Genomic DNA, 17,549 nt, shown 5'->3' on the forward strand with positions numbered 1-17,549 from the left:
CCTGGATTCAGATGAAGATCTGTCTTTAGAACATCAGAAATTTCTTATTAAGTCGATAGAATTCTGTCTTAGTAGAAACTATTTCTGGTACGGGAACAATTTTTTTAATCAGATAACTGGTACGGCGATGGGTGCAAAATTTGCACCAAGCTTCGCCAATCTCTATATGGAATAATTCGAAAAAAACTACAAATATTCCGACAGTAACCCTTTTAGAGAATATATATACATCTATAAAAGATATATAGATGATTGCATCATTTTTTGGCTAGGTACAATTCAGGATTTCGAAAAATTCATAAAATTTTTAAACAACAACAGGTTTAACCTCACATTCACATATGAGTGCAATAAAGAAAGGATTAATTTCCTTGACCTTGAGATCTATATAGATGGAGATCGTATTCTTACAAAGAACTACTTTAAGACAATTGATGTCAATAGCTTTATTGATTTTAGCAGTTATCACCATCCCCCCTGGATTGATAATATTCCGAAAGGACAACTCAGGAGGATTCAGAGAAATTTCAGCGATAAGGAGGTATTCGAGATCCAGTCCAGGGTAGTAATAGATAGATTCAGGGAAAGGAACTACGATTAGAATATTTTGGATAAGGCACTTAAGGAGACTCTGGAAAATAGTCAAAGCAATGAATGTGAGAATAAAAGAGAGAGAAACCCGATGGACCCAATCTTTGTCATTAAATACTGCAAGGAAGCTCTGGAAGTGAGAAAGATTATAGAAAAACACTGGCACCTTATTACCAACGACCCAGTGTTGCGTAAAGTGGTGTCAGATAAACCTTTAACAGTCTTTAAGAGAGCTAATTATATTAAAGATCTGGTTACCTCTAGTTATGTGAGAGATGAGAAAAGCAAGGGGACACAGACACAGGGTTTCTTCAACTGTAAAAGATGTCAAGGCTGTAAATATAGGGATTGGACAGATAGGGGTACAGTACTGTCCCCCATATAAAATAAAAGATGACATTAGTTGTGATACCTATGCGGTTATCTACCTTATCATCTGCCCTTGTAGGCTAAAGTATGTTGGGAGAACTGGTAGGAAGCTTAAAATTAGGATAGGGGAACATGTCAGAAATATTAAAAAGGGACTTAAGACCCACAGCTTATCACTACATTTTAGGATTAAACATAACCAAAACCCAAAGGGGCTGCGCTTTTTTGGTTTGGAAGCTGTTAAAACCCACTGGAGGGGAGAGGACTTGAACAAAAAACTAAATGTCAGGGAAAGCTTCTGGATTTATCAGTTTGGTACCCTTCAGCCTCATGGTCTGAACATAGACTTTGAGCTGAAGAGTTTCCTGTACTAGGTTTATACGTCTGAGTAAGGGTTAACTTAAGGATAAGACGTATCTACACTACTTTTAATATTTGGAATGCATTGTAATTGTTTTCCCAGCGGAGATTCCAATTTTTGAACCTTAAGGGTTATACACAAATAGGACTAATCTGGGAAATCCGTGTAATATGGGATAAAGATTACATATTTCCTGTTGGAATTTGTTACTGATTGAAATATAGATGATGATATTCTTGGAAGTTATATGCTGTAGACTCTATTATTTTTATGTAAGATATATACTGTAGCGATCTATTTCTTTAGAATGGGTGCGAGTGAGAGAAAGAAAAAAAAGAGGGATGGGTGGGGTGTCTACTGAAGTGATCCACTGACTGGTTTTAGAACTAGAATGCAGAAAAGTCTGGCTGATTAAAAAAACCTGTGTCTGAACAATGAGACAGGCTTGGAGTTGTAAGTTTTCTTGTATCTAACTTTTGCTGCAAAACTATAAGAGAAGATAGCAGTATGAGTAGTATGGGGAAGAGGATGTTAGGGATATATTGTTTTGGATTGCTGAAGAATTGTTTTTGTTTTAAATATGTAAGAAGAATTTTTTGTATTTAAACACCCGAACACAAGTCAAACACCAAGCCCCGGAAGAAGCCTGAAGAGGCAAAACCTGGGTTGGGCAAGCTGTTTGGAGTCTCTAGATTTTAAGGATTTGATATGCGCACTTTTTAAATGCTTTTTGTGAGTATATACAATAAATTGTTTGTACCCTTTATCCTGGCGTTTTACACTATTTGTCCGCAATCTCCGATACAGGGACGATAGTGAACCTCGGGCACGAGAGTGAGACGGGGTCCACGCTTTGGTCCAGTAAGTGGAGACGGGGATAAGGACGCTGAACCCAGGAGACTCTATTCCTAACCTGAAGAAAAGGGGTGGTGAGATTCCTCATGACCGAATGTGAATAGGAGCTAATTGTGGAGTAGAGCACTGACACTTTCTTGCTTGCTCCTTATGACCAAATGTGAATAGGAAAAACAAGTAGAGCACTGACACTTTGGAGTAGAGCACTGACACTTTTTTGCTTGTTATGGCCTCTAATCCATCTTGGTGCCTAATCGAGGTATACAGTGACTCGATGTCACAAGTTACCAGGATATCATCAGAATCCAGTTGGATACCATCAAGGCTTTGGAGGAGATCGGTAGAGTCTCTTAAATAAGATGGTAAGTTCTGTACCATGGGCTAAAGCAGAGAATCAATATATTTGCAGATTTTGTCAGTTAAATTACCTCTCCCTGAGATTATTGGTCTTCCAGGAGAAACTAGGGCATTCTTGTTAACTTTCGGAAGAAGATACAGCGTGGAAATAGTGGGGTCCTTTGTGTAAGGTACTTCTGCTACTGATTTAGAAATGTGTTTTCTTCAACTGCTCTTTCCAGGATGTTTAACAGTTGAGAGCTGAAAGAAGATAGGGGTTTAAATGTCAAAAGTTTGTATCACGTAATTGTCTATGAGCCTCTTTCAGATACATGTCTGTAGGCCATAGCACAACATTACCCCCCTTGTCAGCTGGTTTTATTTGAATATTATCCAGTGATTTTAATTTCTTCAAACTAGCTCTTTCTTGTTGGGATAAATTATCCTTTGTCACAGAATGAGAAATATTCTCAAATTCTTGTGATACTTCGTTAACAAACACTTCTATTGCTGGACAGGTTGCAAATGGAGGAAATATTATTGATTTAGCTCTAATACTGAACGGAATGTTATTAATGCTAGGTTCGTCTAATGCGGAAGATTCCCCAAGAGAAAAAATTGTTACCTGTGTGGCAGTCGGACTATTCTGTTCCATCAAAAGATCCTCTAATATTTGAACTGCTGTATCATTTAAAGTGCTAGTAGATTGGGGTTGTCCGAAGTGTTGAAAAAAATCTGTCTATAAAGAAGGTTACGAGGCAAATAAATGCAAATCCTTTAAAAGGAGTAGAAGGGGCAAAAGTTAAGCCTTTTGACAAGACCAGAATATCCACAGCTGACAATGCATGAGTAGATAAATTAATTACTTTCAGTCAGTTGTGTTGTTCATTTGATCTGTCCAATTTAATTCTTGATTGTCATGCTGGGCCAAAGTCTCTCTTGTGTTTCTGTCTGGAATTATCAGCCTGGGATCTGCCTGGGCTGTCACTCATGATGCTCATGATGAAATAGAAGAGACTGGCGGTGAACGCTCAAATCGGGCCATAGATACATTTCTTTGCCATTTATACACTTGATTCGTAGATCGATCTTTTTGATCTCTGTGTAGCTTACGAATTTTAAGATCATAGATGTCCTTTTCACGTTTTGTGAAAAAGGATTCCATCTCCTCTGAGAATTTGTTAAATTCATCTGTAGACATCATAGATTTAAAATGGTCCTGCTGAATCTCTGAGTCTACTGCTTCAATGCTCTGTGTACCTAGCATAATCAGCAATTCCAAGAATTTTTTGGAGGTAGTACTACACAACGACTTCCATTGCGTGCGTACACCTTCATCTTCTATGCCGAAAGATGGAAAAACTTGTACCCTCAAACCTCTTGGTATGAAGCCGTTATTGTTCAAGGAATGCTTGGTTCCACCACAACTTCAATCTGTGATGTTATAAGGTTTTAAGTTTAATTTTATATGACATGATATCAGCTCCTGTGCCACTGCCCACCTCGCCCTACTCATCTTGCAGAGCCTGGTCAAGTTTATTTTTTCATGAGAGTTCCCTGGTCTCAAAATCCATGTTAATCGGATATGTGAAAATGCCACAGTAGTTAAAATATGATTTACTGACACAACAATAAATATCCACACCAGAGTATCAAAGGTTAACAGCAACCTGTATCAATGTCCAGCAAAATATGCCTAGGAAACTCAAAAGTAGTCCTCACAAATATACAATTATGTTTACCAAGCGAGAAAAGGAGGAACAAAGTACAAAATGCAATATGTTTAAGAAAAGATGAATAAACTTTATTAATTACATATTAAAATTTGTCCATAAAATTGCTGCAGGAGAGACAGAAGTCTCACACAGGTGAATTCATTATGCTGATGGCCGCTGTCCTCTCATTGGTCAGGTCCGATTTAAATGTCTGGTTAGATTCATGTTGCGTTACCCCTTGAGAAAGACCGGCGGGTTGAAACGCGGGTTGGGGATTTCACACGCCAGGTAACTATGATTGCAGGCACCTGGTTCAAAGCAACACATGTTGTGCTCTCAATACATACTTCAATACCTGCCATGACTGCAGCAACTGGGCCAATATCACTGTGCAGGGAGTGGCCTGGCTATGGAGGCTAGTGGACACGTTTACCTCTAGCTCCTGCTCGCCATCGGGTTTTCCTATGCCCCAAGTGTCACCCAGCGACACAATACATGGGTCCAAGAAAAAGGAAGGACCCACAGAATCCTCCGGCACCACCACCGAGAGTCTCGGCACGAGGAATCAGCTGGTACCTGACTCCCAGCACTACAGCTCCCACGAGGGCCTCCGGCGCCAATATGGCGGTGACGAATGCGGCACGCAGCGCCACACAGGGAACCCCGGCATCCTCCTTTCCCCGGACCAGTAGCAGCACCAGCAGATCCAAGGGCTCTCCCTTCAAATCCGAAACCGAGTGAGGGAGGAACAGAACGGGGGAAGCGGGAAGCTGCAACGCTGCCGACCGGGAGCACGTGGCCAGCAAGAGAGCCTCCTGCCGTCCACGTGGCACATACCGGCAGAGAACAGGAACGTGGCGGGCCGGTGACAACAGAAGCAGCCGCCTCTCCCAAATCCAGCCCGGGGAGTCGGGGCACTAAAGGTACGGCAGAGGGAGGAATAGGGGGACCCCCTAGACAAGGGACAGAGGTCTCTGCAGGCAGGGCCTCCTCACCCCCCATGAAGGAGCTTCCTACACCAATATCTGAGGGAGGACAGACGGAGGGACCCTTTACCCACAAGATGCCCCCCAGACATAGCCTCCAGGTTCAAGCTCAGGTCCATTTTTCTGCCCTAATGGAAAACCCACCACTACAGAAATGGTCCGGGGGGCCCGTCAGATAGCAGCAGGTGGCATGGAAGATGACTCTGGCCACTCGGGACTGTGCAGTAACACCCAGCCTGCGACACCACCTGAGCCACAGGGAAAGGAACTCCCTGACATTGGAGAGGAAGTGGGAGAGTTGCACGAGCCGACCTCACCAGACATGCAGCTGTCAGGCATACCAGCTTCATCACTGCAGATGTCACAGCTCCCGGCACATGTGTCGGTAACATGGTCTTCCGGAGCACAGGCGCCATTTTTACATTCGCCTAATATCACACCACAGATGTTTGTGGCCACACAATCTCCGGAGGGGATCGCTACCCCACAATTATTAGTATCTAGCCCAATGGGTTCTTCACCGTCCTCTGCAGTTTTTATGATTCCATCTTTCGACACTGATCAAACTACAATTCTGACACAGGTCATAGAGGGCCTGGCCGAACTGCGCAACTTTAAAGCACACCTAAAAGCAATCCCCACCAGGGAAGACATGGAGTGTTACGTGTCTCGCCTTGAACAATCTTAAAGTGCAGAGGTGGCCACCCTGAGAGAGGAAGTACAGCAAATACAAGCCAGAACAGAAGCGACCTAGGCTGCTCAGATAATGTTGCAATAGAGGGCAGATTCCCATGCAGCGCTACTGGCAACGCACACGTACCAACTACAACACCTGACTGACCAACTGGATGACGCAGAAAACAGGGGCAGAAGAAATAACATTCGAGTACGAGGTCTCCCAGAATTGGTGGAATCCGTCCAATTACATGGGGCACTACGTTCTCTCTTTAACTCAGTTCTTGAGGTGCCAGAAGATACACCTTTAGAACTTGACAGAGCCCACCGAGCTCTACAACCTCGCCCTTCTTCAACTGATCCACCCCGAGATGTAATTTGCCAGGTCCACCGATACCAGTTGAAGGATGCTCTGATGAATAAAGCACGATCTCTAAACCGGATCTCGTTTCAAGGAACAACTGTTCAGCTCTTACCGGACTTATCCAGACTGAACCTCCTCAAAAGGAAGGCCCTGCGGCTGCTACTAGAGATCCTGAGACAGCATGATACGTACTCCTGGGGATTCCCATTCAAGCTCCAGATCCGCCATAGGGGATCCAAGTTCATTATACGCCACCCAGATGACGTACCTTTGGTGGCAAGGTCCCTCAACATCCCGGCCCCGGAAATCCCGGAATGGCCGACCCTGCCTAATCCGGTACCCCGGGCACAGCCCCCACTCCGCCAATGAGTTCCAGGAGGAAGAGTGGGAAATGGCCCTGGGGGACCTCGGCGTCAGCGGAGGCGCTTGAACAACCCTTAAAAGCATGAAAGGAGCTCCATACGGAATCTGATTTCTTGTTCTCCAGCAGAAGTATCCTTTACCATGTGTGGACTGCTTTACTTATCAGAATATTAACAGTTGAATGTACAAGTTGTTCTAACTTACTAATAAGCTGGGTTACACAAGTTGACGAATAGCCAGTTGGATAGATCAAGGCACAGGGCCCTTAGAAGTGGGCTCGTCTGATAGTTAGATCTCTCTCCACCTGGGGTAGCGCGCACAGCTAGACTGTGCTCGTAGTTTCCACTGCCCCACTTGTGCAGAGGGTTAGGCCCAGTCTAGGGCACCCCCGCTTTTGGATTTCGATTTAAGCTATTCTTGAGCTTTTAGCTTTCACATTTTGTTTACTCTACTGTATAAGTGGTTATATTTGTTGTGTCTTCTCCACCGTCTCCCTTAACCTAGTGTATTCTTCCCTTGTCTTTACCTTATATCCCACCCACTTCCCCCCTACTCTCCATTACTTTCGTCCTTGCACTCTTGAAGACAGACCCCCAGGTAACGAGCAGTCCTCACACGCACCATGGCTACTCTAAAACTTGGGTCCCTGAATGCTCGTGGTCTAAATTTCCCCCAGAAAAGGTCACAAATACTCTATGGAATGCACAGACAGGGGGTAAAAATTTTATTTTTACAAGAGACTCATTTCAAAACCGGCCACTACCCGAGGATTAAAGATAGGCACTTCACCACCTGGTTCCATAGTTCAAATCCTAAATCGCGTTCCAAAGGCGTCTCCATTGCGGTTCATTGCTCTCTTCCACATACGGTCCAGGGCGAGGTGATAGATGAGGCAGGCAGATATGCCTTTGTCAAATTGCAAGTATTCAATCAGGTTTTTACCCTGGCAAATCTGTACTTGCCCAATTGCTCTCCAATTACAGCCTGGAGGAAAATTCTGCAGGAACTAGCGGGGTTTACTGAAGGGATGCTAGTGTTGGGAGGGGACTTCAATTTCCCTCTAGACGTATCATTAGACACCTCCTCCGGAAAAAGCCAGGTTTCCCTGCAGCAGCTGGGCTCCCATAGAAAGGACTTACACAACTTCCAGTTGATTGATGTGTGGCAAATCCTTCACCCTAGAGACAGAGACTACACATATTACTCTGCAGCACACGACTCTTATAGTCGTATAGATTTCTTTCTCATCCAACACAAAGCGTTAACGTGGGAGCCAATAGCATCAATAGGGAACATTGTAATTTCCGATCATGCACCAATATATGTCACAGTCTCTATCCCTAATATCGCCAAACGACCATGGGCTTGGCGTCTTAATGATTACTTGCTTACAGGAGATCAAACAAACTCTTGAATCCCATATAGGATCACCTGATCTCCGACCTGAGGTCATGCCTATGAAGTGGGAAGCTCTTAAATGTGAATTACGCAGTCGTTTCACAGAACATGGGGTTGGACTAAAAAAAGAAAATGCAGCTAAACTCACTTCACTGTTACAGGAACTGCACTCTCTTGAGCAAAGACATAAAACAACTCGGTCTCCGGAGGTTCTGACGAATCTAGTTAGAGTGAGAGATGAGATCAGAGCTCTATTAGACCGTAAATCACTCTCCCAGCGCATGCAATTCAAAAGTCGGATCTATGAACATGCTAACAAGTGTGGCCGCCAGCTGGCCAGATTCATTCACCCACGGGTAGGAGCAGCACACATTCCCAAAATTAGGACCTCAGAAGGGAAAGAAACGTACAATCCGGCCGAAATTAGTGCGGAATTTGGTAAATACTATACCCAACTGTACGACATTAAAGGCCCACTCACTGATTTAGACCCTAGCTTGCTGTCAAAGCAGATAGACGCCTATATGAGAGACACAACTTTGCCTCAACTGGAGGAAGACGAGGTTGAGGCGTTAGAGGCGGATCTCAGTGAGTCAGAAATATCTGAGGCTATTAGGAACTCGCCCGCAGGGAAGAGCCCAGGCCCCGAAAGCTACTCGCCGTCATTTTATAAATTATTCAGAGAGTCTCTGGCTCCATTTCTGACAGGTTTTTAATTCAATTCCCCACTCTTCAGCATTTCATCCTCAATCCTTAGAGGCAAATATCAGCGTTCTTTTAAAGCCAGACATGGATCCTCTATCACCCATGAGCTATCGGCCTATTTCCCTTTTAAATGTAGATCTGAAGCTATACTCCAAAATCTTGGCGGATCGCATGGCCCAATACCTCCCAAAAATAATAAGCACTGACCAAGTGGGGTTTGTGAGGGGTAGAGAAGCAAGGGACAACCTGAACAAGACGTTCCTTCTGATGAAACATGCGCAGAAATGACCTATTCCCTCCTGCCTCCTCTCAATGGACGCAGAGAAGGCTTTCGAGTGCATTGGGGTTTCATGACCGCCGCACTTAAACAACTTGGGCTGGGCCCAAAATTTATGGGGAAGATCCTAGCCTTATATAACAGCCCCACAGCCAAAGTCAAAGCAAACGTGTTCTTCTCACAGCCTAAACACATCAGAAATGGAACCTCTCTCCCCTACTCTACGTGATAGTCATGGAACATCTGGCCACAGCTATCAGAAATAACCCAAATATCAAGGGTATACAGGTAGGCCAACGTCAATACAAACTGTCCCTTTTTGCCGATGACCTTATGCTCTATATATCTTAACCCAGGATTTCTCTCCCATCCCTCTGCAAGGAATTTGAGAGATATAGTCAATTGAGTCATTTCAAAATCAACTTTAGTAAGTCAGAGATATTGAACATATCCCTGACGCCGGATGATATCCAGCAGATTAGAACTAGTTTCCCCTTCAACTGGCGCCATGCATCAATCAAGTATTTGGGTGTCCAAGTCCCAACAGATCTATCGAGATTATATGCCATCAACTATCTGCCACTACTAGAACGCACAATGAAGGAACTTACTGGGTATAATAGGAAACAGTTGTCCTGGTTTGGTCGCATTAATGTGATAAAAATGGATATACTGCCCCGATTCCTATATATCTTTCAGGGAGTCCCGATCATCCCCCCCTCATCGTTCTTCAAATCAATCCGATCAGCACTCATGCGATTTGTATGGGGCACAGCTAGGCCACGTATTGGCTGGCGATTCTTAACCAGACCTAAATCGGTGGGAGGGGTGGGGCTCCCAGATCTCAAGCTATACCACCAAGCAGCCATCCTAGTGCACACCCTCGACTGGCAGTACCACCTACATACCAAACAATGGGTCCGACTTGAACAGTATAGCGCCCCGATCCCTATAAAAGTACTACCATGAATCTCCTCTCAAAATATCGAAATTGAATCTCAAACGCTGTTTCTGGCCCAAACCCTGAAGCTATGGAGGTCTCTCATTAAATGCAGGATTCTGTCCCTGTCTTCTATAACCCAAATTTTCAGCCAGCATTTGCCAAAACTAGGTTCTTGGGTCACTCGATACATGAGGATCTCCGCATGTGTGAGATGTTGGGCGAGGCACCGATCCCGTCTCACCAAGAACTACTTGAACTGGCGAGATCTTCCAACCTCTCGTGGTTGGAAATGTCTCAATTGGAGTCAATTGGAGTTTCTCCGAGCACCTGGATCAGCGGCGTCCTTTAACTCCCCTCTCACCCCTTTCGAGGCACTATTCCGCCTGGAGTCCCCTCCGGAACACTGCATCTCCCGAATATTTAGCCTCCTGATACAAGAATTGGATAAATCACCTCTGCCCTTCCAATCCGGATGGGATAGGGAACTAGGTACCTCTTTGTTATCTAAAAATTGGGATAAGGCTTTTATGTTCACACACAAACTATCGGTGGCCTGTGCATCACAGGAACAAAATTATAAAATTCTTTCAAGATGGTACAGGGTACCGGCCCTCCTGCACTCAATCTATTCCTCAGTCCGGGATGAATGCTGGAGGTGTGGAGCAGATGGAGGTAGCATGTTACACATATGGTGGACATGCAAAGACATCTCCCCATTTTGGAACCAGGTCCTTGAAGTGACATCTGAAATTTCTGTCCGCGAGTCTCCCAAAACATCGGAGGTAGCCTTACTGTCTGTGCTTCCAGGGTCTATCGGGAGTCAAAAACGTAACCTTCTAAGATTCTCTTTGATCGCTGCCCGTTCCGTAATCCCACGTAAATGGTGCTCCAATGTGCCTCCTACCATCTCCGTTTGGGCACAAGAGATGCTAAATATATATCGTATGGAAGAACTCATGGCAGACACGTTGGGCACCTCAGAGAAATTCATAAAACTGTGGCAACCCTGGATTATATTTCAGGGCTCCCAGACATTCAGGGAAATCCTGGGTTCCGACATTTAGAGAGCTGCCCTGTCTTCCCTCTATCGCTTCCCCCTCATATCATTGTGGCCCAATACACTCCCCCCCCCCCATCCTTAATGTATCTGTCCTCCTTTCTTGTAGTTTACCTGGTTGTCTATTCATGTTAGTGGGTTAGTTAGTACGTTACCCCTCAAACTAACCCCTATTATCATAGCCCCACTTGAATGGTTAGGCCTACATATTGTTAATGACAGGCCGCTGAGACAGAAGAAAATCCCTTAGTAACTAAAAGTCACATTGTTCATTTTGCTCATACGATAGACCCGACAGAATAAATCCCATATATATAACCCATTAGGTCTCTCCATCTGGTCCGGAATATTGGCATACAATATATCAGATACGCGGATAGACCGCACTAGGGGTACTTAATAGAAGTGTGTCTACATAATATCGCACATATACCGCGGGTCATAGGAAAGTCATCTGTATTCCTACATGATTCTGTATATGTACTATATACGTTGTACTTGTTATTTATAATGCATTCTTAAATGTTGTTTTGTTAAAAAAATATGAACAAAATCCAATAAAATGATTGAACATAATATCACTGTGCACTGGTTGGGCTTATATGATGTTTTAACACTGTGTATGATGGGCACTAAAACGCCCTTTATTGCTAATTATTGATGGTCTGCATACTGTGGTTCCTGGCATTTGTAAACTTCTGTCTCTCCTGTAGCCATTTTCCCTTTTTATGGACATATTTTAATATGTAATTAATAAAGTTTATTCATCTTTTCTTAAACATATTGCATTTTGTACTTTGTTCCTCCTTTTCTCAATTACAAAAAGATGTTTCTTGATAATGCATATAGATTAATTTTCAGAATTTGAAAATATTTTGGTATTTTTAACAAAACCACATGTTATACATGGGTGGGTGCCACATTTTTAAAATCCTTGGTAGTGAGCCATGTTTTTTTGCTGTTATCGTTAGTTAATTTTTTTGTGAACATACTGGGGGAAATTAGATTGTCAATTGTGTCAATTTTCTGGAAACTATTTTGCAACCATGTTGCAAAATGTTGGCCAATCGATCATCCTTCATTAATATCAGTAGATTTTTCTCTACAATGCATTTAATTTGCATGAACTGGTTACTGTATTTTAATGTTAGATAAGGGGCATTCGTAGCTCCTTTTTTTTTAAAGTTTTTATAGAAAAATTTTCACATAATACAAGCATAATAACATTGATATCAAGTATGCTACTATTGAGATACGTACATGTTCATGCTTTTACAAAATAGATATGTATCTCACTATTAATCAGAAATTACTAATACTTCCAATCATTTTTGTCTGCTTGGGGTCTGTGTATCGTAGAAATATACACCAGATCAGAACCAATTATTATGCTCACATCTATTATGAAGTGTATCTACTAGTAAGACTTAACAATCAGAACGTAACAAGAAAAACAGAAAACAACAGAGTAGACCATTTTTGACACTTTGTCCACCCCTCTCACGAGTGGAAGATATACCATTTAAATATCTATACTACCAAAGTTAGGAGATTTGTAGGGATATACATTTGTATTATACTGATAATCCTGGGCTTTCTGGGGATAATTGTGGGAACAATGCAATCCACATGTCCAACATTTTCCTAAACATTTGGGGAGTCCCATTCTTAAAAGTGATCAGCCTCTAAAAGCTACAATGCTCAGCCAGTATTTTGGTCAGATCTTGGATGCTAGGGGGTCTTAAACCCTTCCAATTTCTCGCTATTAAGAGTTTAGAAGATATCAATATGTGGTTAACCAGCTTGCGACTATTGGAAGGTACCCTTTTTATTCCCACTCCCACCAAATCCAGAGCTTCATCCCTCCTCATCTGATTAGCTGATACCTTAGAACATATTTCAAATACTTTGGTCCAAAAGGTGTCTAGTTTTGGACATCCCCAGAATATATGGGACAAAGTCCCCTTTCCTCCACATTCTCTCCAACATTTCCCCGAAGTACCAAATTTTTGCTAATTTACTGGGGGTGAGATACCATCTTGTCAGTATTTTATTATGTACCTCCATCAAGTTAGCGGAGCCTTAGAAGCCCAATAAATAACCGAATTCCATTCCTCCTGGGGAAACCTGCTTCACCAGATCCGCACTCCATTTTGTATAATGAGTTAATTCTCCTTTATTCTCCATTTTCCTAAAAGCTTTGTAAATTTGTTTAGTTTAAAACTTTACTGGATTTGCCCTCCAATAAATTCCCTAAAGGTTCTGATTGAAGTAAGTTGGGAGAGGGCATTTTAACCAAGATCGCTCTAATTTGAGCATACAATAGAAAGTCTGCTGATTCTAAATTATATTTATCTTTTAAGGATTGGAAGGAAATTGGAGACCCCTCTTCATAAAGGTCACTGAATGTGTGTAAGCCTTTATGGAGCCAGTGTTTGACAGATAGTGATGGGTTAATGATCCTAATGGTCTCTCATGGTATAGGTATTTTTCTGGAAAGGTTAGAAATATGCTTATAGAAGTTCTTTCCAAGCTTGAATAGAAGATTTAATTGTAGGTGCGGAACACATGAATAAGGGCAAATTTGTCCTTAATGAATAAGCTAGGAGCAACGTTTTTAGTGAGTGACCACCTGCTAGGTCGGATTCAATATCTGGCCAACTGGAATGTGGATATTTTCCTCCCCATGTCTTTAGTTGTCGGATGACATGGATTTATGGTACAGCCAAATGTTGAGGACTCCCAATCCCCCTTCTAACTTGGGGGTGTATAAAATTGTCTGTGAGACTCTGGATGAATCTCAGCATTTGTTTTTGAAATTGTAATATTAGGGATTTGGGGATGGGAACAATTAATGCTCTGAGGACATATAGGATTTTTGGGAGAATTAACATTTTATATAAAGTCATCCTTCCCACCCAAGATGGTTCAATTTTGTTTAACATTTCCAATTCTTTTTGGATATCACTTAGCATAGGGGTTAAATTTAGTTTGGCAATGTTATTTAGTGGATAGCAAATTTTGACTCCTAAGTAGGGAATCGCTTCCTTCACCCACTGAAAGGGGTATTCCTCTCTTATCTGATTGCGTATTGATTGAGGAATGTTGATCTCCAGAAGGAGGGATTTACTTGGATTAATTTTATAAAATTAAACCTTTCCAAACTCCTCTATTACTCAAAAACACAGTTGTTCGTGGTGCACAGTTTGCCCCCTAAGGAGCTTACTCACGGTATAAGACCAGTCCACACAGTCCTTGAAAAAGTCCACAAAAATAGAGAAAAATATTTTCACTATGACCGGAGCTCCAAGGATTCTTCTTCTCCCTCTTATTTTATCTTTAAACTTCGATGAACAGCACCAATCTTCTGTTTCTCCTGCTGAAAGTATGTCACCATTCAGACTAGCACCATCGCACTCTCATTCTCCTCTTTTAATTGTATTGTAACTGGAAGAAAATATGCAGGCAGATGGTGTGGTACGTTCCAATAAGGTTAAAATTTATTCCAATTCATCATACTCACAAAAATCCATTAAAAATGCGCATATCACAAATTCACATAACGGGACGCTAGCTTTCTATCCGCCCGACCCAGGGTTTTGCCGGCAAGGCTTCTTCCGGGGCGCAGCAACGCCCCGGAGCAACGCCCCGGAAGAGGCCTTGCCGGCGAAACCCATTTGCGAGTGGAGTAAAGAGCTTTTATGGCATTAAATATAGGATCCTCAAGACCAAACTTTTTAAGGGTAGTAAAAGCAAAACCCCAGAAGATCCTGTCGAGTGCCTTCTCCGCATCCAAGGTCAGTAGCAAAGAAGGCATCCGACAGGAGTCCATAGCTGAAACTATATCTATAATTCTTCTTATACCATCCTACGTCTGACGTCCCTTAGTAAACCCTGCCTGGTCTCGATGTATTAAATTTGGTAGAATTTTAAAGAGTCTATTAGCTAGGATTTTAGTGTATAGCTTAGTGTCGCAATTTAGCAACGAAATAGGTCTGAAATTGGCTGGTGTTGTAGGATCCTTCCCTGGTTTCGGTAACGTCACTATAGTGGCTTCCAACATTTCTGATGGTAAAAAAGAAAAAGTGTTTTTGTGATGCACACTATCCCCTATAGGAGCTGCCAAACAGTCACAGATGGATCCCACATCTAGCAATTAGTAAAAATAAAACAGTCTGACCGGAGTTCCTTGTGTGTCCTTTTATATATCCTTTGATAAATCAATGATTTCACTCCTTTCCCAACTATGTTCCAAATTCTTCAGTAGACTTCCACACAAACGGTATTTGGATGGGAATAGATCGCTATTCAGACAGTTTTAAGCTGCGTTTTCTTGCATCCTGTAGCCAAATAGTGTACAGCTACTATAGAAGAGATTAAGCAGCAGATAGGGTAGTATGTTCAAATATATGGAATTTATTTTATTAAAACATACTCACAAAATAGAATAAAATCATGCGCATATAAAATCCACCATGTGGACGCCAGACTCGCTAGTTCGCCCGACCCAGGGTTTCGCTACCACGGCTTCTTGCTGGCTAGTAACCTCTCAATCTTTTTATACCTTACACATAGCACTGTACTATCTTCCATTCTATTACAAAATAGATACATCGGACCATTTAGCAACTATTTCGTATACATACAATATTAATATATATGAAGCTAACAAGAATGTTCTACCAGGAGGAAAATACAATATCTGTTTTATCCAATCTAGTATATCTCAAGACTTCACACCCTCTTCCCCATATTGTAGACACCCCCCCCATGTTTAACGTTTAACCCCTACCTTCTCACACATAACAAGCAGTGCGTGAGCAGGAGTAACTTGGTCCCTCTTCACACTACTACAAAAACAAGAATTTAGTTCATTATTGGCCAATCAATTCGAAAGATTAACATCTTAAGAGGTGAATTTATCTTCAATGAAGGGTATATGTTTCCATCCCTTATATTGAGAAAAAAAAAAAAAAGGATATTTTTGCATAACTCACTTTATATAGAAATAATAAATATGTCAGTACCCACAATTGATCAAATGTTAACAAAAATCATACCTATTATATTTATATCGAAGTAGAGGGATATTCTTACATATCCATATGTACACTGGAGTAGTGTTATTACGTATCTATATGTTCCAAAAGGAATGGATATTCTTACATATCCATATGTACACTGGAGTAGTGTTATTACGTATCTAGGAATAAAGGAATAAAGGATATCTATAAAGGAATATGAATATCTTCCACGTCCATTTTAACTTATCCTATTTACGTGTACTCTAAAAAAAACTCTATTTAAACCACCCGGTTTTAAAGTCCCTAAATGATATATCCAGTGTCCCTCCCTTCGACTTAATTTTACGTTTATTTGTTCTCCCCGCCAATGTGTTTTTACCTTTTCTACTGCCATAAATCGCAGACCACTAGGGTCTGAATTGTGTACCCTTTTAAAGTGTGCAGAAACGCTATGACTAGTGACCCCTTTTTTGATATTTCGGCAATGTTCGGCAATTCTTGTTTTGATCTTTTGGCCTGTTCTCCCTACATACCCCAAATTGCAGGGACACATTAAGATATAAATTACATTCATTGTGTCACAATTCATATCCATATTTTATTTAATTTTGTGCCCATTTACCTCCGTGCAGATTCTATTTTTAATTTTTACTTGTTTCGTTTCTTTGCATGCCTTACATATTTTACAATGTGCAAACTTATTAACTCTATCACGACCACATCTAGGATTGTCATCCTTAATATAGCTATTGGTGAGTATATCCCTCAGGCACGGTGCCCTACGGAACACCACTCTTGGTTTGTCTATTAATTTATCCCCTATTATCAGGTCCCCCTTAAGTACATCCCAGTGCTTTTGTATGATGGATCTGACCTTTAACGCTTCCTTAGAGTATGTAGTGACGAACATAGGATTGATTTTATTGTTATACTCCTCTATTCTCTTTTTTTCTTTATTCAAAAACAAATCCTCGGGGTATCCCCTTTCCTTAAATCTCTCCTTGATAATCGCTACTTGTTTTTCTCTATCCTGCATATTTGTACAATTTTTCTCAATCCTCCTAATTTGACCCCTAGGGATATTATCGATCCACGGTCTGTGGTGACCTATCGTCTCGGGATTCTCTCTGTCACCTGTCGCCTGGGGGAGTATGTAGATATTTATTTGCAGCCAAGCGTCAAGCTAATGAAATCATACCTGAGGGACTCACAACATCTTATGGATATATTAAATAATCTAGATGTGGGCAGGGAGGACAATTTTATTCTGTGCTCCTGTGATGTGTCAGCCCTGTATACTTCCATACCACAGGAATTGGGAACCAATGCAACTGGTTAAAAAAGAACTTTGTGGTGAAGGGAATACAGTTTTGTCTAGAACATAACTATTTCTGGTATGATGATCATTTCTATGTACAGGTTGGCGGAACGGCCATGGGGGCCAAATTTGCCCAGTCGTTCGCCAACCTGTACATGGAAAAATGGGAGGGGGATTTCATCTTTGGTGAAAGAAATACCTTCTCGAACAAT

This window comes from Engystomops pustulosus, chromosome 2 (assembly GCF_040894005.1).
Source record: "Engystomops pustulosus chromosome 2, aEngPut4.maternal, whole genome shotgun sequence".
Lineage (NCBI taxonomy): Eukaryota > Metazoa > Chordata > Amphibia > Anura > Leptodactylidae > Engystomops > Engystomops pustulosus.